The sequence below is a fragment of the Podarcis cretensis genome (genome assembly GCF_951804945.1).
Source record: "Podarcis cretensis genome assembly, chromosome: 5".
Taxonomy (NCBI): domain Eukaryota; kingdom Metazoa; phylum Chordata; class Lepidosauria; order Squamata; family Lacertidae; genus Podarcis; species Podarcis cretensis.
This window is the reverse complement of record NC_137174.1, coordinates 19,176,315-19,199,094: the sequence shown is the minus strand read 5'-3', so window position 1 is coordinate 19,199,094 and position 22,780 is coordinate 19,176,315. Positions and strand designations below refer to the sequence as shown.

Here is a 22,780-nt window from a genome sequence, read left to right as displayed (position 1 = left end):
GGACTACATTCCTGACCCCCCCCCTTCGCCTAAGACTAGATGTGATAGAACAGAGAGCACAGCAGCAACAAGCTCAGATTACCCAATGTAGGAGTAGAGATGGGAAGGCTGGGGGGGGGGGGCTCCCAAAGCTGTTTTTTCCTGGAATTTTTTTTAAAAAAACAGTTTGATATAGTTTAAATATTCCACACACTCCCCCCCCCAATTTTTCCACCCCCCCAGTCCTTCCCATCTCTAGGTAGGAGTGATATAGATTAATGGGGACAGAAGGGGTGAACCTTTACTGGGAGTAACGCCATTTCTAGATAGATATGCATTCCTTTGTCTCTTGCTGTGATTATTAAAGAAACTAACTGGTAAGAACGCTCCTTTCGTTTGATCTGCTTATTTACTGCCACCGGGGAGGGATCTGATTCCACGAAGCCTGACATTCATTTGCCTTCCTTATGCTTAGATACTAGAGGCCTTGACTTGTGACCAGGCTATCACTAATTTGGTTGTCTCACTCAGGGCCAAGGGAATTGGCCACCGGGGGAAGCCAGCAGCTTGCCACTTCCGCAACAGGGCTGCTTCTTCTCCTGTGGCTCTCCTTTCCATGCTGCGCATTGCTTCTATCCATTGCCCTACTATAGATCCTGCTCTTGCACCAGAGAGGCTCAGACAAAGCGGAGAGGTCCTCTCAACCCCACCCACCCACTCTAGACCTTTGGGCAGCCCTTTTGTCTGGTAGCTACTGGCTATGCAACACAGCTCTACTCCGTGGATGTAGACCGATCAGCCAGCAAAGGAGAATCAAGCTGAAGTTTTGCTGCTAGCTTGCAAGAAGGCGCCCTGGGTAAGGTGGAGTCCCTCTTCACTTCTCCGGGTTGGGGGAAATTTCTGCTGCTTTGAAGACTTGCATATATCTGCAAATAAACAGACATTATAAAAACAGCATTAATTGCCACTATGCTTGTGAAAAGGCTGCCTCTATAGCCTAGGAGCATGAAACAGCCCTTTCAGCCATTCAAAACAACCTCCAGCAGTTTACCCTGCTGAACCCAGGCTTCAGACTGACACATCGGGGGCCACTTTTAAACAAATTAAGTTGTTTCTGGCAATACTGGAAACAACCCAGCTCAGCTGCAGCCTAGAGGAAAAAAACAGGATGACGAGTCTAGGGAGCTGCCATGGATATATATATATATATATATATATATATATATATATATATATCCAAATGGCTGAAAGTACCCTTAGAAATTTCCACTTGAGATGCTTAAGACATGCTGAAAAGCAGCCATCTTAGAGACTTAATGCTTATTAAAACCAGAAAGCATGTAAAACAATGAGATTACCCCTTAACTAACGCTTTATCTTGCATGAAGAAAAATACCATCATTGCAGCCTTGATTAAACAGTATTATGAAGCTGGTAGTGATTGTATTTAACTGTTTTGTGCTCCAGGAGTTGCCCTTTTTAAAGAAGGAAATTCTCACTTGCAATAATCAACCTATACTAGTATTTTCACGGTGCTAGAGCTGATGAAGTAAAAAGGTTTTTTAAAAAAAGTATCACAGAGTGAAAACCTACAGGAGCCATCTTTTTTTAAAAAATGTAAAATAAGATTTCTGTTCTCCAAGCTTCCAAATGCTAAGGCAAAATGCAAAACATAATTTGCTTTGCTTACAAGCACACTCTCTGTGCTTGTAAGCAAAGCAAATTATGCCTAATGACTTAAAAGGAATAGTGTTCTATATACACAACAGTTTTTGGGTTGCAAATTACCCTATAAGTGCTTTGTTTCTGAATCAAATTAATTGGAGAACAAGTTGGTTCACCAATTGTTCACTTTGGGGGTGCTCTTATTTCTCAGGACAGTAGAACTGAGTCAGGTGAAACAGTCCCAGGAGTTAGAATCATAGAATCATAGAATCACAGTTGGAAGAGACCACAAGGGCCATCGAGTCCAACCCCCTGCCAAGCAGGAAACACCATCAGAGCACTCCTGACATATGGTTGTCAAGCCTCTGCTTAAAGACCTCCAAAGAAGGAGACTCCACCACACTCCTTGGCAGCAAATTCCACTGTCGAACAGCTCTTCCAGGCACTTACCCAGGGTTCATGTTTCCTTACGAAATGAGACACAGTGGAAACTGTAGTGCCTTTATGGTATATGGTTTATTCACACACACATATATAACCTGAGCCTACACTCCAAGAGGGTCCTGTTTCTCCCATTGCTACAGCCGTTGCTCCAAAAAGAAACCAAACACGGCTCTCTGTCCCTTTGCTTAGCTTGCTGCATTTAACAGACAGACAGACCTTTCCCCCCTAGAACAAGCCACAGCTAACTGAAAGGCCAAAAGCTCCAAACTCTAACTCAGAGCTGAAGGAAGTGTCCCTCTCTCTGGTAGGATTCCTAATGGCCCATCACTTTCCTTTTGTTTTCCTTAATGGCTCATCCCAGGTGATCCCGAGAGCATGGGAAGCAAGCCTGGCTTGATTTTAACATGCTAAATCCATCTTCTGGCACCTGGTGTCTTTTCAGGTTGTTGGTGACACCAATGACTTACATTGCCAAGTGTGCACAAATGGGTAAGTAAAACCAACGGCTAGTAATTTTGTGGATTTATTTGCAAGGCTACTTCACAGGGACCTTTCCTTCTCGAATGTAATATATGAATCAGCTCTTTCCCTCTATTTTCCTCATTCATCTGACCAATGCTTTTTTCCCCCTTAAAAAATGTTTAGGGGTACTCTCATTTTGACTCAAGAAAACCACCATTTTATAGTTCAAATCGGGGGGGGGGGGAATGAATACAGTAAATGGACAAAAGTACAAAGTTTCGCAAAATGTTTAGGGATATGCATACCCCTGTGTACTCCCAGAAAAAAACACACATTCCCCCAGCCTTGTCCATCTTCTCTGCCTGTATTTTCCTAACTTTTGTGCCCCAGGTAGCTTTTCTGCTTGCAACCTTTTCCTTCTTTCTACTTTTCCCCATCAGTTGTCCTCTTTGAACTGGACCTGACTTCTTCATTAACAGCTCCAACCTGTGCACTCTTTCCTTGGGCTTTTTGCTGGTTCAGTTCCCATATCCACACCCTAGACAATACAACCATACCTGGGAGGGGAGCACATGGCTAGAATTCTGCAACACCAACAAGTCAAGAAGTCAACTGGGTTTCTCTCCTGCACTGAAGTTCCAATAATGCAGAAAGCAAGAAGCTTAAAGAGCTGAGATTCTCGGGAGTCAGGCAGAAGTCATTCAGGTAAAACTGCCCAAGGCAACCACTAGACTGGATCATTCGCACGTTTGGCTTGGGTCCCACCAACCTCATCTTCAAGGTTCTCACCTTAATGTTCAGTTCATGATGAAACAGAAACAGAAATTAAGGGTCAGAGTCAGTTCAGTATATTTTATGATGCTGGCAACACACAAAGACATTTGGCACACAGAACACCTGCTAGCTGGTCTAGAGACACTTATAAAAAGCACATTTTGATATCATGCCAAAATTCGACTCCACTGACCTTCTAGCAATGTAATAATAACAATAACACTAAAATGTCTGGGTAAATGGAAGTGAAGCGAAGCAACCGTGAGTTCGGCTACAGCTGAAGGCTGGACTGGTGGATATTCTCAAGATCTGGATTCTCTGACTGCTAGCTCACATGACTGATGGCAACGGAGAGAATTGTCTATGTCTGGCTCCTACTGACAAAGCGCTACAATCCCAGAAAGCTACAAGAATACAAACCTGGCACACGGCTGAAGGTGCCTCTGGAGTCCTTCCTGTGGCTGCTTCCATGAAAGCCGCTTTTCAGTTCAGCTTCAGCTTGTCTGCTGAACCATGCAAGGAGCGCAAGACTCAGCCAAATGCATTACTGAAAAATGAATCACTTTGCTGAATATTCAGTGTTTCATTTCTGTTCAGTGCTCCTCTCTCTCTCTCTCTCTCTCTCTCCCCTGCTCCACAGGCTGCTGCCTTCTTTGTCTTTGACCTTACAGCCACTTTGGTGTCAATGACATCACAGTGGTATACCTGTGATGGCGCCATGGACACTCATAAACATCATCACATGGGTCACCACAGCCAATCAGACTGTCCTTGGTGCCGTCACAAATATGCCACTGTGAAGTCATTGAGAGACATCATATGCATCACCTAGTTGCACCCCGAGGCCCTCAAGCCCTCCCCCTGACATGTAATTTTAGTTTAAGTTATTGGGCAAAATTTAGGCCACAACTTTATTGATTACAGCAAAGTGAGCGGTGTTGGCTTAGGCATTGGCAACAAACTGACTATAACTGACTCGTGCCTCTCTGTCTGGAAGTCTGAAAAGGTAAACACCAAACGAGGGAGCAACATCGATGAAGACCAACGAAGCTCACCCCAGGGTTCCTGTGGTCCTGGCATGGCCCTAGCCCCTCAAGCAGACTTCGGACGAGATCCAAGACCCCCAGAATACCCTTATTCATGGAGGGGCAGGTGATGGCCGCACCTCCCCTCCCACACACTTCAATAAGCCAATGCCTAACCGCCAAACCTTACAAAGTTGTGATGATTGCTAAGGGGGTAGGCGAAAACCAAGTGGCTACATCCAATCTGCCAAATGGACAAATTCCTACCCAGCCCCTGCTCCAAAGCAGACGACCTAATCCAAAGCAAGGCCAAAGCAGCAGCACCTAAAATTAGGGAGGGAGGGCGGGTGTTCAGCAGTGCGATGCAAGTTCCCCCAGTTATGCTGCGCACAGACACTCGAGCACACATTGTGGTGTACAGAAGAAGAGAAGGAAAATGTATTTCATGGGCGTTCAGAAAATCACATCCTACGCAAGAAACACATAAAGCTTCTGAGGTTAGACGTGAAACCACTCTGTTGCCTCATTCATTTAGATTTATTTCACTGTTGCCTCTTTCTTGTGTGTTCCAGTTTAATACTATAAAACTCGGAACATTATCTCACTGGAAGAATAGCTGTCCTCCAACAAAATATCAGGAAAGAAGTGGTTTTTCAAATGTTTCCCCTTCTGTGAGCAAAAATAGAAAATGGATATGCTTTTTAAAGGAAGAAGGGAAGAGAAGAACTTACATTTTCCAGGCAGTTCCACTTGTTTTTATAACATCCTGTGTGAGTAGTAAATTTTATAACAACAGATGTCTGTTGTTCCACATTAAATCTGTTTAAGGCAGGAAAACAAGATTGCACATTCTGAGGGCTCAGAGGATAAGAAATACTTCAACAAAGTAAGTATTCTCCCTCTTTAAGATCATATAATGGGGAAAACACCAGTAGAAATTCCATGAAGAGCTGTGTTCCTTGTGAAGTCTGAGTCATCTAAAGTGTGCTTTTAAACAATCTGGCTCTGGGGTTCTTTGTTGTATGGATAGAGTTGTAAGCATTGGCCATGCCCTTCACAATGCATTGCTGCCTGCAAATCCCAGAAGTGCAGCGTTGGAGCCAAATTGGTATTTCTAGAATGATGCAGAGGCCTGGTCTACACAAGGAACAGGTGAGGTGGTACAGTCCCTGTGACAGTACTCACCGGATGCTTCTTGTTTTGCTGACCATGGCAGCCATTTTGTGCTGGCACCCGTGGCATTTTTATCAATATATGAGTATGGGAACCTCATGGGGTTTTTTTTTTACAAAACAAAACCAATCAAAAGGACCAGGTACAGCTATTCTTGGAGTGCACCATTTCACACTGCAGATGAACGTTGTGAGAGTTGCAGGTTCCAACAATCCTCCATGACAAAAACATAAACAAATCTTGATATGTAGAAAGCCAGAAAGTCAGGGAGAGGACTGTACCAGAACTGTATTCTCTGTCAGTAACCAATCTCCTACATACAGAGACATTTTGATAAAGGAAAGCATAAGAGCAGTTTTCAAGTAGCCCTTAATATAATTTTCAGATGAGAAGAATGGGTTTAAGTTTCAGCAATACCAGTTTAGGCTGAATACCGGCAAATGTTTCTCAAGGGGTCATTTCAACGCAGGTTTGGAGCTGGATGTGCATACAATGTACATCAGATAACCACTGTCCATTCAGGTCAGGTGTTTCAGACCTGTTTGCTCCATATCTACCTGCATATATGGAGACTTGGAGAATATAAGTGGCTTCATGACATCACTGTGAGGACAACACAGGAGAAAGGCTACACCGGGGATTCTTTGTAGACTTGGGGTTTAAATTCAAAAATATTCAGCTAGGAAGCAAATCTTGGAGGAGGGGATAAACTGAGGAGTGGCTTGATGTCCTAAGTGGATTAGACAACTTCATGGAGGTCAGTGGGTGTTGGCTCTGATTGCAAAATTCAGCCTCCACATTCAAAGCACTCTATCTCTGATTGCTAGTTACTGGGAAGGTAAACATGGCTATCTCATGCTTTGCTTGTGAGTTTCCTAGGAGTACCTGGTTGGTCTGTTCTAGCAGAGGCAGTGCCTAAGTTGTTATGTTCTTAAGAGGGAGAAAATTCAAGGGGAAAGATTTTGAATATTCATATAGTACATCCACTTTACTTCCTAAATGAAGAATCCAAGAAAAGTCTGTTAAATGATAGGGGAATTATATAAAATGGAATGAGCATACTGTTTTTCTGTGATACATTATCATGAAACCTACTGAGAAAAATGTTTCCACCTAGCAAGCAGAACTGCAAACTATAATTGCAAACAGATTCTTCTGAAAGAACAAGGGAACATGGAGGGAACATATGAAAGTACCTGCTCATCACAGCAGGATCACACTTCACCATCTTCCAACCACCATATTCCGGGAATGTCAAATCAATTCATGTCTCCTCTAATACAAACAATGCACATCATCAGGCTGTACTTATCTCATTCTACCACTCTAATTAATTATCTTAAAACTATGCTTCCTGTGCCAGGCATCTGCTCCTCAAATAAAATAGGGTGATCAAAGCCTGAGTCATGTTTTTGCAGCACTACAGGCTTTCTAAGCTGGTGCCCACGTGGTGACTTTGAATTGGGCAGTGGGCAGGCATGCTTTAGTTCACTCTCTGGAGGCAGGGTCTGCCAACAACGCCATCCATTGCCAGTCCCTTACATCCATCCCTATCCATCTGCACAATGTGGGGCGGGGGGGGGGAGCAGTGTGGGCAGCATCAGAAGTGTTCCCCCATGCCAAAAACTGCAGTGTCATCAAAGAAAAAGAAAACCCTGCTTTTGGATGGCATCTGATTTGATTATTTCTGGTGCTGCTGACTCCAGAAGGGAGGACATATGGTCACATTTGAAATGATCTTCAACCCTCCTACGCATAGGAGGTCATTACTGATGGGTGGGACGCAGGTGGCACGGTGGTCTAAACCACTGAGCCTCTTGGGCTTGCCAGTCAGAAGGTTGGCGGTTCAAATCTCCGAGACAGGCTGAGCTCCCGTTGCTCTGTCCCAGCTCCTGCCAACCTAGCAATTTGCAAGCACACCAGTGCAAGTAGATACAGTCATACCTCGGGATAAATACGCTTCAGGTTGAGTGCTTTCGGGTTGTGCTCCGTGGCGACCCAGAAGTAACGGAGCGCGTTACTTCCAGGTTTCACTGCTCGCGCATGCACAGACAGTCAAAATGATCCTGTTTGCATCCCAAGGTACCACTGTAAATAGGTACTGCTGCGGTGTGAAGGTATACAGAATTTCCGTGCGCTCTGGTTTCTGTCACAGTGTGCTGTTGCACCAGAAGTAGTTTAGTAATGCTGACCACATTACCCGGAAAGCTGTCTGTAGACAAACACTGGCTCCCTTGGCCTGTAAAGCAAGATGAGCGTCACATGCCTTTGACTGGACTTAACCTTTACCATTACTGATGCTGAAAGTATTTTAAAATGTAAACTTTCCCATTTCCTTAAAGGAATCATTTCCTGAGGTGTTTCAAACCTAGACCTCCTTTGTGCATGTGTCCATATTTTAGAATTTGAGGTTGCCCCCCCATTCTTTGAGGTCAGTTAGGCCTCACTGAAGGTGGCGGTCTGAACTGTTGCATGCCCATGGCATTGGGGCTCTGAATGATTCCAGCATAGCAAAAACATATTTAAGAACAGAGAAGGCAACAGCTAATTTGAAGAAGTACCATCGGTTGAGAAGGTACTAACCAGTCGGCATTTTTTTACACATCTTCAGGAAAGGAAAAAGGGTATAAATCTGAGTGGTTTGTGAAAACTAATAGGAAAAAACACTGAGGGTCATTGCATTTCCTAGATACCTTCCACATGCCTTTGTACATCTCTGCTATAAGCTATAACCCCTAATACAATCTCAAATAGCCTCCAACATTTCTCCGATGGAAATAGGGACGCCCTGTTCCATCGTCACCATCACCATCATTCCCCATTTGACTGGGCTGCCCCAGCCACTCTGGGTGGCTTCCAACATATATAAAAACATAATCAAACATTAACCGTTAAAAAACTTCCCTATACAGGGCTTCCTTCAGATGTCTTCTCAAGGTTATATAATTACTTATCTCCTTGGGTTGGGGGTTGCATAACTCCACACCCTCCAAAATTTCCGTGTTGAAAATAGGGACGTCCTAAGGAAAAGTTTTTAATATTTAATACTGTACTGTATTATTTTTAACACTTGATTGGAAGCCACCCGGAGTGGCTGGGGAAACTCAGCCAGATGGGTGGGGTATAAATAATAAATTATTATTAAATTATTATGATTATAAGAGGGACATTCCAGGATCAAATCAGAAACACACCTGATTGTGAAACACACCTAATCTGTAAACTATTATTTAACTGGGATCAATCTGATACTGTTGTCAGATAAGTAACTTGTTTATTGTTTTTGCTGTTTACAGATGTATGAGAATTGAAAATATATATGCAGAGCGGCTGCTCTTATTACACCCCCCCACCAGCTTATTCTGCGTTTCCCCCCACTCATCCAGAGGGATCACCAGAGTGGGGCATGATATGAAGGTAGGTGGTATATTTAGCTAACTGTTTCCAGCTAAACCTTTTATTAACACATGGATGTTTTGGCCTTCACAGGCCTTTTAGCACATCTCAGCTGGATCGATGATCCATGCTGCAATTTTTGCTTGTGGTGAAGTAGTACAGTGAGTGCCTCGCCATGACATCAGCTAATAGGCAAATTCACGTTGAGCTGAGTGCCAAAACCCACTGAAGTCCATGTTGGCACATGAAAAGGACTGTGAGAATTAAGGATCCATCTTGCTCTGGGTTTGCATCCAGCATGATGCAATGTTCTTCCAGTGCCTGTGAGGTCATGTGCATAGCTTACTAATTTGAAGAGAAGGCAGGATACCCCCACAAGCAAACCAGCAATCAAGGAAGGGAAGCCATGAAACTAGATCTAACCACTCCATTCAAGATAATTACTGGATTTTAACTCCGCTCAAAGAACTCGCAGAAGAATCATATGCCCACTTGACTGGTAAGAGCTCTGCCCCACCTGGGCCTCTAGCATTAACTACAGCCTTGTGGATTGGTTTACAGAGAGAATATAAAGGAATTCTGAAGCTTGAACTTCACTTTATCCTAGTTGAGGAGCTTCGCTTCGCTTAAGCTGCACAGCTCTCTTGTTCTCAAGACCTGGGTGCTTTCCTGAGCTATGCCTTGTGCCAGTAATAAAAGAAATGCAACGTTCTCCAAAGCCTTAAAAATCAGCCTTTGGAAGAGTTTACGGTACATAGCTCTGTCTAAATTGCAATCAGTGACCAGAACTTGGATTAACAAGTAAATGAAATCCGGAGTGGCTATTGAAAACTAACTGATCATGCATGCGCAGGAACTTGTTCTATATTCTGAGCCAGAAAACAAACTGTTGGTGACATGATGCCCGATTGGTGATACATCCAGACATGACATGTTGAACAAGGTCATAGTTTGAACTGAGCAATTACGCATTTAAGTGATTTCACAACTTAGAAGTCCCGCATTTGCAGTGGTGATAAGATGCTCTAAGCATGTACATACTATTTTTTATTAATTAAGTGAGAGCAGTAAATAAATGAACATTCTCCATGTTGGGATGAAACAAAGAAGCATCTTCCAACTTTAAAGTGCTGGGTCTGCTCTGGCTAGAAATCTGAATGCTGTAATGTTATTACTGAGAAGTAAAGAACTTCTTTCGGTCAGGTATGAGGAAAAACAACAATATTGCCTATCCGGAACCTTTAATCCACCCCTTTCAAGCATTGCTTGGCCTCAGGCTCCCATCTAAGGATGGAGGAGAATTTCATTTGGTCCACATCTTAAGTAAAGGAAACCCACCCTAATTTGCAGTGCCCAGACTCCTATGATGATTGGAGCACAGTTAACAGGTTGTGCCCTTCTCCAAATTTTGCATGTAAACACATTAAAAATGCACATATTGTTGGGGAAATGCATCTTTTTTTGGAGAGGGGTGCTTTTTAGTGGGAAATGTATGCAGCTCTATTTTCCGGAAAATGCGTACACAAAAATGCATAAAATTTAAACAGAATCTTAAAGAAAAACACCCCAATCTTCAGAAAACAGGGCAGAATGGACTCACAACTGAATGCATGCAAAATTAACAGCAAATGAAAGCAGGGTGTCCATCTCTAACCTCAGCAATTAGAAAAGCCTGCACTTCATTTATCCGTATCTCTCAAATATGACTCCTAAATCAGTAACTTTGGTGTGAAGGTTCAGAATTTCTTGAAAGAAATCCCACCTTTTCTTCACTTCCTACGAACCACAGTAGAGACGGGCTACCTGTACGTGAACCCAATCTGTCCCAAGGGTACTCATTTATTTGTGTATTAGGCTCATAGAGCTCTAGGTCTCATAGGCTCAGAGCTGATTACAGGAACTTTCTGGATGTGCACATTTCTGTCCCACAAGGGCTCACGGTGTAAGCAATGTAATAATTAGAGGGCTTGGGGGATAAAGAGGCCAGCAGAATTAAAATTACGTTTTATTCACATATCATTTTAAAAAAGTGATTAAGGAGGTTAGGCCCAATCCCCTGATCAGGTGTGCTCTGTGCATTGGGTCTTCTTCAAGTGTGTTTGTTTTGTAAGGGAAGAATATCACCTGTGAGGAATGGGGTGTGTTGAGGCTCTTCTGAGTGGGCTGCCACATTGTGAGATACACTGTCTAGCTATGCAGGGAAGGGCCTTATCTGTGTGGCCCCATGTCTCTGGAACTCGCTCTCTTCAGAGCTCCACAGGGCGCCAATGCTACGTTCCTTTTTGGCGCCAACTGAAAACCCATTTGTTTGTTCGTGTGGCTTTTGCCGGTTTGGTTTAGTAACCCTAGTCAGTTTTATGTAGAGCATTTTAGATTTTGGTGTAAAAAGTTGTGTTGTCATTATTTTATTGCTTTTGTGGGATCATTCATGCATTTCTATGCTGTTTTGTTTTGGGGGCTGCACCCAACCTTGCGATCATTTGATGGAGGACATGTTGAAAACGTTTTCAGTAAAACAAATTAATACAAACATAAAACAAACCATTTTTGTTTGTTTTTGCAATTGGTATTTTTTTAAAAAATAATCCAATGGTTTATGGTTTTGTTGGTTTTCTTCTTGAATCATTGGGTTATAACTATTCTGTTTTTATGTTAACCCCTTTGAGCCTGACAAAGGCAGGATAAAAATGTTTGAAATGAGTAAAAAACAAGAACAAAGATGAATAAGAAAATTAAACCCACACCCATATTCTTGCAGACAATCCTCCAGAACATCCCCACACTCTTGCTTAGTCTTACAAATGCTAACACACAACCTCACTTGACTTTGTCTCCTCCACTCCCTGCTGCATACCTCATACAACCTTTCAAAATATAGAAACATCCTATCCCTCACCTTTCACAGCCTTCCAAATAGCTACCCAATGGACTTTGCTTTCTACAGCTAGACAGGGGGCCAATGACTGCCTGTTGAAAATATATGGCAGAGAGGGCTGGCCTGGGTAGGGCCAGGAACTAGTCCTGAATGTGGCGAGGGCAATGTCACTGGAGCTCTGCCCAGATGGACTATGATATTCTCCATCAAATCCCGGTGGGATGCTCCTCTTTTTCATGAGCAGCAGCACTCAGTGGCATCTCTTGAAAAGCTCCCAGATGGTTTTCCACTTCTTGGACAATTAATAAAATTGTAGGTGTGCAGGAATCATTTTTAATCAGCCTTATCCTAGAGACAGTGCCACACCACGAACCCAATCTTTAACACAGAGAGACCCTCTTCCTCTTCAGAACTGGAGTGTATACACCATATATATATATATATATATATATATATATATATATATATATAATATGTGTGTGTGAATGTGGTTTCCCATGCAGCAGTGTGTTTGTGTGTGTGTGTGTGTGTGTGTGTATGTGTATATATATATATATATATATATATATATATATGAATGTGGTTTCCCATGCAGCAGTGTCCTGACATCGAATGTCATTCGTACAGTTTTAGGAAAAAACAAGCACCATAGGGCAGGTTTGAGGAACCTATGGCCCATCAGATGTTGTTGTATCCAATTTCCTATCATCCCCAACTAACATGGCTGGTGGTCAGGAATGATGAGAGTTGTAGTTCAGCGACATTTGGAAGGCCACAGTTTGCCTGTCCCAGCTCTAGGAGACAATGTTCTCTAGCAGAAGGATTCTCTGACTGCAGTAGATTAACAGGGATGTACCCTATGGAAAAACAAATACCTACCTAGAACCATCACACTGCAGTCATCTTTTTTTAAAAAAAAAAAAAAAAAGAAGAAGCAGAAGAAGCAGAAAGCCTCTTTATACTATGGCAATAAATCCCAGCCTTTGGAAGATTTAGTCTCCTTCCCGCATTGGCACAATTTTAGATGAAAACATCTAAAAGCTCTCAGACATTTCAGCTGTCCATATCCCCACCTAAGAAATAAATCTCCATGTAGCGATTCCGGGCCAAATTTCCAAGGAATGTGGATTTTAAAAAGAACCAGCCATTTCAGAAGATGTGATTAAAGTGAAGTACATATCTACAAGGAAATGTCTGGGCGTTTTTATTTGGAAACACAGTGGTTTATAATCTTCCTTTGCACCATCCACAACAGAGCTTGTGTGTCGTACAGAAGATACTAGTGAGCACCCTAAGGTGCCTTCTCCATTCACAACGAGGACCCTAAATAACTGTAAAAAAACAAGTCTATTGAATTTGCTGCAGCTATGAAGGTTTTTATTTTTCAAGGTTCTTGCCGCATCTAAGGAATAAATGATAAATATTTGGAGAAGAGAGGGTAATATTTCTCCTCCCCCCGAAAAAATATTATTTATTGAAATGCCTTCAGAATAAAAGAGCAATCCATTTAGTTGTTTGGAGGGTTCTAAACTGTACGATGAGGCTTCATGAATGAAGCAGGCTCTCTCCTACAGACCTTCTCCTCCAAAGAGCGGATGGCAATGGGACTTGGTGGTGGGGATGTGATGGAGGAGCAGGAGCCAGGAAGGATGTTCCCACTCTTCCCATCACATGACAGTAATCACGAGAAGGCAAACCACCTGCATCTGAAATAAGCCATAGATCTTGCAGTGATCAATGCAAGATCGTCTGCATGATCAACAGCTTTGTCATCATTGGCTAGAGACCAGCTATCTCTCAGGAGCAGAGTCCTCCTTTCTTCTTATAGATAACGAGCTTCTGCAGACCCCTAGGGTTCAATAGAAGCCAGTCTGAAAGCCATCACCCTAGCAAATTAACGATAATATTTTATTTTGTAGTATTAGTGTTTGCATGACTGACGTACACCTGAGCAAGCTGCACTCCCCCGCAAAATCACACATTATTACGAGAGTAGCATCCTATTTTCTAGCGAATGTACACCTGAAGGTAAGCTTGACTTGTTCATACTGTGAGCAGGGAGATTTATTTTATCAAATTGTACGCATATTACAGGTGAGTGAATTATTATTATTATTATTTTGTATCCCCCACATCTCCAAAGATTCAAAATTAGCACATGAGGGAGTAAGTTCTAATATATGAGCTTTCTAAGTGTAGTGAGTTGTTTGGGGGGAGGAGGCGGGGGAGGGTAACATACAGGTGCATTCAAATATAGTCTCCCACTTGGAGCCTGCATTGGTATAATACAGCAGGAGAGGGGGGTGGGAATGAAAATGAGATGGCTAAATGTCCACCTTTAAAAAGTGAGATGGTTATAAGTCTGTCTGGTTGCATCCTATCTCATGCCGTCCTAGTTTGACCACAGTCTGCAATGTGAGTGATATGCAGATTTTAATTCCAGGGTTAAATTTGTGAGGATCCATTCACACACGCAAGTCACCAAACGATGAGCATGGATGTGTGAATCTGCTCAACCTCAAGGCTAATACTTAAAATTGCAGCCCCTCTGGAGCTCACTTCTAACCCCTGTAATTCTCTGTCATGTGAAAGTCTCAAAAAAGGCATATAGTTTTAGGGAGTTCAAGTAAAAGATCTCAGAGAATAGCCCTCCTTTTGGGGGGAAGAGTTAAGCAAATTTATACTAATATTATCTGGCATAAAAGACAGGAAAAAAATATTTGGTGTTGGAATTTACCTCCCAGCATTCCCTTTTCCTTCCCATTTTGTACAGATAAAGGTATTTTTGAGGCAGATTAAGTATGCTGTGCAAGTATCTGGGTTTTCCCCAAGGCTCTTTTATTATCAGGCTTTCTATAACTACGTAAGTAATCGTGTGATGAATATTGTGCATAATTTTGCCTAACCAAAATACAGGTTTTCACATACCGGTGAAAGCGGATGTGTTCTGTAGTAAACAAGCTGTTGGGAAGAACATGTTTGGTGCACAATAATTACATTCTGATGGCTGACCTCAGGAAAATCAAATTATCTTTAAAGAGAAATGTAATAATGGGAGAGGGGGAATCGGGCTAGCTCTGTAGTCCCATCTCCTTCGAGACTGTATACATGCCAGTTTAAACATTCTTCCTGGTGTAATTAATGGATCTATATAATTTCTTCCCTAATAAAGGCAATTTTGTCCTCCTGTTATACATACATACCTACATATAAAATTATTTTAACTCTTTCTTTGTAGATAGTTACAGAACATGGGAAGGGGGGGATCCAGGAGTATCTTGGAAACCTATGAAATGTATTTTTGCATTTTGGACTCACAGCTGTCCATGAAAGTCCTCAGAGCTGGAGCCCAGTGCCTGGGCTGAACACTGGGGGTGGAGAAGCTCCTTCAGGTAGTATACATGGCTGAGTCCATTTAGGGCCTTAAAAGTCAGCACCAACACTTTGATTTGTGATCAAAAACATACTGGGAGCCAATGTAGGTCTTTCAGGACTGGTGTTACATGGTCTCGGTCTCCAGAATTGCAGACATAGATTTTTACAATCCAGTTTGTGTCAACTGCAGACCATTCTATATTTCACAGAGTTCAAACCAATACTGAGGTGAGGTTCATAAAACTTTGACATTTAACTAATTCAAGTGACCCAGATCTGTAGTTTTATCTGATTGTGGCAAGAGCCAGATTTCAAAAATCTGGAAGCTGCCCGTAAGAAGTAACCCTTCTTCTGCCCATCATTTCTGGCACTATTGCACTTTCAAATTGTGATATGAGACACATCTCCTTAGACAAGGCATATCAAGGAGAATTTCTCAAAGGTGCAAATTACAGCTTGTTTTAATACAGGAAAACAATATGCATAATTTGCGAGAACTGAAAAGACACATACGCCTTTATGCTCCGATTGAAGTTGATTCACAACCTTTTTGTACAATCAAATGATGTTCTTATGTTCATCTTTGGGGGGAAAGAAAGATCAGCAGTCATTCATGTCTCCTCTTGAAGGGGCCATCAAAGAAACTGGAAACCCTTATTCTAAATTGCTAATATAAAACATCACAAAAGTAGACCTGTGGGAAGTGCGGTCATATGAGGAAGATACATTTGGGCATGTAAGTTTGGTGAGCGTTGTCATAAATATTAATTCCTTTGTTAGCAAAAAGTTAAATACCGTCATGAGTTTTGTGTTGCATGAGGACAACTTTGTCAATGTAGGCTTGAAAAAATGAGTGAGTAAAGGGATTCAAGATCCATTGTGGATATATCGAGGCAGAATTGCTAAATATAATTCCACAGGTACTAATGAGCATGCCTTTCAATAAATCACCTCATACATGAGGGAGAAGGAATATGCATTTCAATCTGCACCTGCAAAGTTCAAATGCTAGGCTGGAATTAGTTCTAAAGTTTGAGATAACGCTATGCTGAAAAGAGGAGGCCTAGCTTTCAATAAGAACTCACATCTACGCAGCCCACAGAGAGAGAAGCGGTAGAAATAGCTCAAGATTTTTATGCAATAAAATCCTGACAAGACAGAAGTACTGTTTTTGGGGGACAGGAGGCGGGCAGGTGTGGAGGATTCCCTGGTCCTGAATGGGGTAACTGTGCCCCTGAAGGACCAGGTGCACAGCCTGGGAGTCATTTTGGACTCACAGCTGTCCATGGAGGCACAGGTCAAATCTGTGTCCAGGGCAGCTGTTTACCAGCTCCATCTGGTACGTAGGCTGAGAACCTATCTGCCTGTGGACTGTCTCGCCAGAGTGGTGCATGCTCTGGTTATCTCCCACTTGGATTACTGCAATGCGCTCTACGTGGGGCTACCTTTGAAGGTGACCCGGAAACTACAACTAATCCAGAATGCGGCAGCTAGACTGGTGACTGGGAGCAGCTGCCAAGACCATATAACACCGGTCTTGAAAGATCAACATTGGCTCCCAGTACGTTTCCGAGCACAATTCAAAGTGTTGGTGCTGTCCTTTAAAGCCCTAAACGGCCTCGGTCCAGTATATCTGAAGGAGCGTCTCCACCCCCATTGTTCTACCCGGACACTGAGGTCCAGCAACGAGGGCCTTCTGGTGGTTCCCTCACTGCGAGAAGCCAAGTTACAGGGAACCAGGCAGAGGGCCTTCTCGGTAGTGGCGCCCTCCCTGTGGAATGCCCTCCCACCAGATGTCAAAGAGAACAACAACTACCAGACTTTTAGAAGACATCTGAAGGTGGCCCTGTTTAGGGAGGCTTTTAATGTTTGATGTAGTACAGTATTTTAATTTTTTTTGGAAGCCGCCCAGAGTGGCTGGGGCAGCCCAGCCAGATGGGCGGGGTATGAATAAATTATTATTATTATTATTATTATTATTATTATTAATCATTCAAGGACAAGTAAGTTACAGTCCTTGCAGATGAACCACCTGAATCAACACACCAGTTGTTCAAGACTATTTGCTCTCATGTAGACCCTCTACTGAGACCACAGAAGGTCAACTCAAGGCCTTTCATTGATGCTCCAATGTAAAAACAAAATAAAAAAATTCCTTCCAGTAGCACCTTAAAGACCAACTAAGTTAGTTCTTGGTATGAGCTTTCGTGTGCATGCACACTTCTTCAGATACACTGAAACAGAAGTCACCAGACCCTTCTATATAGTGAGAAGGTGGGGAGGCGTATTACCCTGTTTCATTATTCTGTTTCAGTGTATCTGAAGAAGTGTGCATGCACACGAAAGCTCATACCAAGAACTAACTTAGTTGGTCTTTAAGGTGCTACTGGAATGATTTTTTTTATTTTGTTTTGACTTTGGCAGACCAACACGGCTACCTATCTGTAACTGCTCCAATGTAAGACTCAAAACAAAATGTGATGCATTCAAATACCTGCATTGGGAAGTAACCGCTTGGATAAGATTTTCCCACGATTGGAACAACGTCTGTGTTACTTGTGGAGCTGTCCAAAGTTCTGCAGATCCTACTGTTTAAAGCCACAGTGAGCTTTGTCTCAGTTTGACCAAGTCAGCAGCTTCACACATAATTGGTTGCTTCCAATCTCTGGAGAAAGTGAGGCATTGTCAAGAACTGGCAGGACTCTGAAAAGTGTGGGGTGGAGGCAGAGGCCAGGAGAGTGACCCAGGAGGGGAGGGCCAGCGACCTATGGGTTTTTGAGCCACCAGCAAGGCAGGAACCAGGGCAGTCCAAGACAGAGGGAGACATGCAGGATGTGGTGGAGGAAGAAGAGACTGTTCAGGCAAGGGAGGAAACAGTAGACACCTCGGCACCCTCTGCACTGCTGTTTCCTAGAACAAGGAGGTGCTTGAAGAGGGAAGAACAGTGATGACTTTCATGTGGGTGGAGCTTAAACTGGTGGGGGGAATGTGGTCCCCCATTACTGTAACTGCCCTGCAGGGCACAAATCTGGGGACAGCTGCTTAGAGGCTAGATGTGTGTTTGGGGTGTGTGTGCGTGTGTGCGCGTCCAGAACACTATGGGAGCTACTGTAAGTGCTTCTTTGTCAATAACTATCAGAGATGTGTCTTCCTTGGCTGGGGGTGGGATGGGGAGAACAGGTGCTCTTATTTCTCCTGGGGGCACACCTCTTTTTGGTGTGGGAACCGAGATGTGTGCTACCATTTTCCTGATCCCAGAGACCAGAATGGCCAAACAGAGGTCGAATTGCCCTGCAAGATCAGAAATGCTGGGAGCTAACAGTGCTAAGCATTGCAAAGGGGGCAGGAGGGAGGGGAGTACCCTTTTGTTCCAAAGGCTGAAACTGAGGAATCTGACAGACAGGGAATGACTTAAATATTCACTCATTGTTGTTTAGTTGTGTCCAACTCTTTGTGACCCCATGAACCAGAGCACGCCAGGCACTTCTGTCTTCCACTGCCTCCCGCAGTTTGGTCAAACTCATGCTGGTGGCTTTGAGAACACTGTCCAACCATCTCATCCTCTGTCGTCCCCTTCTCCTTGTGCCCTCCATCTTTCCCAACATCAGGGTCATTTCCAGGGAGTCTTCGCTTCTGATGAGGTGGCCAAAGTATTGGAGCCTCAGCTTCACGATCTGTCCTTCGAGTGAGCACTCAGGGCTGCTTTACTTCAGAATGGATAGGTTCCTGGAGCAGGAACCGGCAAGCCACTCCAGTATCCCTGCCAAGAAAACTCCACGGACAAAGATTCACTCAGGTATGCCTCAAAATCGGTGCTGTGTAGGCAGACGATTTGGTCAAAATGCTTTGAATGAATTAAATGAACAAATATGGTGCTCAAACTCCCCTCAGGAGATTAGCAGCCTTGTTTGGGAACAACCTCTGTAGCAAGCACTTGATATGCAGAGTACTAACCTGCCTGTAATTAGCTTTCCCTGCACAGCTGAAGGAAATGTGGCGGGTTTTTATTTTTTATTTTTTTTGGTCAGAGCTTCCTGCAGATGCTCTCATTGTGATTTGACAGTCACTTTACAATGCACTCTTAAAAAAAAAAAAAAGCAGCTGACTTTAATTGGATCCACGCTGAAACACTCCGGTCAGGGTGTTTCTCTGCAGTGCTTGTATTCATAGGCCGGCTTTCAATTTGCAAGTACAGGGGTTTCCTGTTCTGAGATGCCAGGTGCAGTTGTTTTGTGTGCAGCTGGTTACCTGGTAACCTTCCCCAACTGTGCCGAAGTGCTGACAGAGCACTGGAGGTTTAGCACACAGAGATCAACATTAAAAGGGCCCTGTTTGTAGAAAACAACACCCACAGGATCAATGTGGCATGCACATTAGATGGGTGCTGGGGCATCAGGGTTTGGCATTGCCAGGCACCTCCTGAGGCCCACAACCCGGAAGTGGGAGGGGGGCATTGCCAATCCTGAAAGCAACCTGACACTGGTGGTTCTTCCTCTGAGCTGTTTGTTCTTTTTCATTTCTCCTCTCTCCAAGGAAGCAATGAAAGGAGCATTCTGCTCTGAGCTGGACTGCTCTATTATGTAGACTTAACGCCTGCTGTTTTTACTGTCAGATGTAGGGATATCCCATTTTCAGACTTGTTGACTAACGAGTGTGCATTGTCATGTCAGTGTGTTTGTGTGACACGACGGCTACATAACTTGAAACGTCAATATGGGGCATACTTTACGGAACTTGTTTTGAGGGGCAGAGGTACAAATGCCCCCCTTTAGACTTTTCTAATAATCGAGGCATATTCTGCACCAAAATGTAGCTATTTAACCTATACTAAGTGGCATAACGCATTTCCATGTGCTGCTCTGGTTTGCCAGAAGCGGCTTAGTCATGCTGGCCACATGACCTGGAAGCTGTATGCTGGCTCCCTCAGCCAATAAAGCGACTGGACCTAATGGTCAGGGGTCCCTTTATCTTTACCTAAGTGGCATAACTGTTTATGGGTATGTGCAGGGCTTTTTTCCAGCTGGAACTCACCAGAACTCAGTTCTGACACCTCTCAGGTGGGCGCCATTGCCATTATAAGAGAACAAGGGAGGTGTTCATGGTGAGTTCTGGCATTCTACTAATTTCAACTGTCTATGTCTAGATCCAACTCTTCGTCTTTATGGCAGAGGTAGCCATTGTGCCCCCACCCCAGATGTTGTTGCACTACAGTTCCCATCATCCTCAGCCAGCAAGGGCAGGGGCCATGGATGATGGGGACTGTAGTCCTGCAATATTTGGAGGGCTACACTAGCTTTAAGATGCCACAAGCAACCTGTTGCTTGTGTGTGGTTCTTGGGTGGCTTGGGTGACCAGATCTGCTTGGGTTTTGCTGGAGGTCTACTTCAGATCATTCTCTGGGCCCATATACTCAGCTCCCATTGTTTTCTCGGCAATGGCTCTGTTTTTAGATTTGGTGGCAGCTGCTGCTATAAATATAGAGGCAGCCAAAGAGCCAATCTCTGTTTCTTTGGTGCCAGACAAAGCTCCCACTGCCATCAGAAGGATTGCAAATGGGACCCAAGTTAGCAAGTGTAGGATAAGAGCAGCTTCCCTTGGGCTGTGAAACACACATTTCTGTGCTAACAAAAGTCCCATTATAGTCACTGGGGCTTCATAACCTGGAGGTGCAGCTGCACCTGCTCCACCAACCATTTTTTTAGAGCTCTAAATATGCTTTTGAGCCTTTGGGAATGATCCTCTTGCAGCTTCCTAGGAAAGAAATAGTCCAAGGGGGGGGGACAGTAGTGTGTGTGTTTGACTCGTATTCCTCTTTTCCTGTTGCTTATCCCAGTCATTTGAGCAAAATTGTATACCAGCGAACTGCACTGATTATTCTCCACCATAATTAAATTGTGTGATCATTCCCCCTTTTCCAGTCCTACTTTGCACCATCAGCAGTCTGGCCTACTGCTGATCCTGGGACCCTTTTTTCTTTTGGCTGTTGCTTCTTGCCCATCAAAGGATTGGCCACATGGGCAATGGTGAGGTGGTCCCAGGATTTTGGCCATTCAATAACCATGGCCCAATGGGAAAAATTATGGAAGATCAATTGGAAATTCACAAACTGTTACACAACTAGAGAGAACTTTCAAAAAATGCAACATCAATGGTATCTAACACCATGGAAACTTTCAAAAATGTATAAAAATGTGTCAAGTAATTGTTGGAGATGCGGAGACTCAGGAACATTCTACCATATGTGGTGGACACGTAGGAAAATACAGGTATTCTGGGAGAGTATACATGCAGAACTGCAAAAAATGCTAAAGATCTCTTTCAATAAAAAACCAGAGGCCTACCTCCTGGGAATAACAGATTTGGATATTCCACAAAAGAGGAAGGGTATCTTTTTATATGCGATGGTGGCAGCAAGAGTTTTGATCGCAGCAAAATGGAAGAGTAATGAAATCACCTCTATACAAGATTGGATCCAAAAGCTGACAGAATATGCCGAATTAGATGGTTTATCAGAAAAAATAAAGAATAAATCAAAACAGGAATTTGTTTCTAAATGGGAGGTTTTCAAAGAATATCTGAAAAATAAATATAGTAGTTTAAATTCTGTTGCAGCTTTCGAGGAACTTCAGTAATAGTTGCTAGGTAGATAGAAGAAATTAGATTTATTGAGAATAAGTTTAATTATGAAAAAAATGTGTATTGGCAATAAGTAATATGAATTTGAAATATGGAATAGACGGGAAGTTGGATCTTTAGTGTTAAGACCAATAGATGTTTTATTGTTTGCCAAGAAAATTATGTGTCTATGGTTATTTTTGTAATTTGTGTGTAATTTGGTATTTGTGTTTTTGTGTGTGTTTTTTTTCTTGTTGTATAAATAAATATATATATATAAAAAAAGGATTGGCCACATGGATGGATTGCACCCTATCAGTGATCACTGAATGAAAGTGATGACATCACAATGCCACATTGTTGCTCATATTGGACTGTGTGTTTCCATCACCGCAGACAACTGTGGACCATGTAGATTATTATGTGAACATTCTTTACAAGGAAGGCTGAAGAAATGCTGAAAAGGGGAGTTGCTTTTTGGCACTGCTGAGAGCATTCGTGAAAGGCTGTCATTTTGTTTCAGCTCAGTCTTTGTTCCCCAGGGTTTTCCACTGGTCAGCATTTTACTGGTGCAACCAGTAATCCTCTCAGGGAGCTGGTTTGGGACAGAGGTCCCTGAAAGGCCAGTAAATGCCAGAATCTGCAGGGACTGACTCAGAATCAACCAGTGTCCTTTCTGCCTCCATCCACACCTATCAAAATATCTTGGGCTTGGCTCCTTACCTGCCACATTTAAACCTGATTCACCCTTTGCCTCCAACATTCCTCTAGGTCCCACCATTCTCCTTAGTCCTATCCTGATTCATTCTCTTTTGGCCCACCATCAAAGGACCAACCTTCCAGTGCAAAAATAAAAATAAAAGAGACTTATCCTCATTTCTTATCTTTTCCTCCATCAATTTTTATTGATTTTCCTACAATTTAACAAATCCAAACAATTCAACAAATTTGATTCAGTTTCAGTTCAATATTCCCTTATTTTGACTTCCCATCCTTA

At 43.1% G+C, this 22,780-nt stretch overlaps 2 long non-coding RNA genes across 2 annotated transcripts; one reads left to right on the top strand and one right to left on the bottom strand.

Moving 5' to 3' along the window:
- Positions 1-266: 266 nt before the first annotated feature.
- On the bottom strand, positions 267-4,183 carry LOC307216598. The gene is made up of 2 exons (XR_013839192.1): positions 3,745-4,183; positions 267-905 (listed from the first exon to the last, which is right to left on the bottom strand). It is a non-coding gene; the product is annotated as an uncharacterized lncRNA (long non-coding RNA).
- On the top strand, positions 2,545-10,195 carry LOC307216592. Its single transcript, XR_013839185.1, has 4 exons — positions 2,545-2,577; positions 5,178-5,235; positions 8,819-8,939; positions 9,480-10,195. It is a non-coding gene; the product is annotated as an uncharacterized lncRNA (long non-coding RNA).
- The last annotated feature ends 12,585 nt before the right edge of the window (positions 10,196-22,780 follow it).